We start from the raw sequence: 827 nt of genomic DNA on the forward strand, positions 1-827 counted from the left end.
GTACTGCAACACTACCTCCTCAGGCTGTCTGAACCCTCACTAGAGAGCGGAGGAGCATGGCAGCGTGGATACCTCCTGTGCTTGGTAGAGGCTCAGTAAAGAGATCTCAGTAGTGAGAGGAAGGGACATCCAGAGGCCTTTTGCACAGGACCGGCTCTAGGCACCAGCAAAGCAATTCCAGGGGCAGCATTCCGGCCATTTTGTTTGTTTGTTTGAGCAGTTGGGCGCTTGGAGCGGCAAATTTTTTGCTTGGGATGGCAAAAAACCTAGAGCCGGCCCTGCTTTTACATGTTAGAATTCCGCTGGTACCAATCATCCTGGTGTTGGTGATCTCTGCACCACTTGTTCTGGGGCCGGGTGAGCCGTCACTGATGGTACCAATGGGGGTTGCATACCTGGAGTAGCTTTTTGGAGGAGTGCTTACTCCTGTCCATTGGTGCCAATGAGTCAGTGCCCGTGCCCATCGGGTCCATGGGCCTGCCAGCAGTACTGGTTGCTGGTGGTCTCTGAGAGCCATGGGTGTCAGACTGAGATGGCTTTGGTGTCAGTGATATTGAGCTAGATGGTGATCACTTATGACTATCTCAGGGCTCACTGCTCTCTTAGATTATTTGTGAAAGGGGGCTGTAGTCTGCTTTTTTGACCCACAGCCCTTAAGATGTAGAAGACTGTAGGGAGGACTCACATCTACCAGCCAACTAGGGTCAGAGAGCTGCCTTGATGAAGATAATCTTCTGACAGAGCTCTGTCTTCGCAGGATCCTGGGCCGACTTGTTGGCAACGACCACACTTTTGTTGTATGTGGCTGTCCCGGAGGCAGAAAATGG

The sequence above is a fragment of the Terrapene carolina genome, unplaced genomic scaffold (assembly GCF_002925995.2).
Source record: "Terrapene carolina triunguis isolate 2854851 unplaced genomic scaffold, T_m_triunguis-2.0 Scaffold406, whole genome shotgun sequence".
Taxonomy (NCBI): domain Eukaryota; kingdom Metazoa; phylum Chordata; order Testudines; family Emydidae; genus Terrapene; species Terrapene triunguis.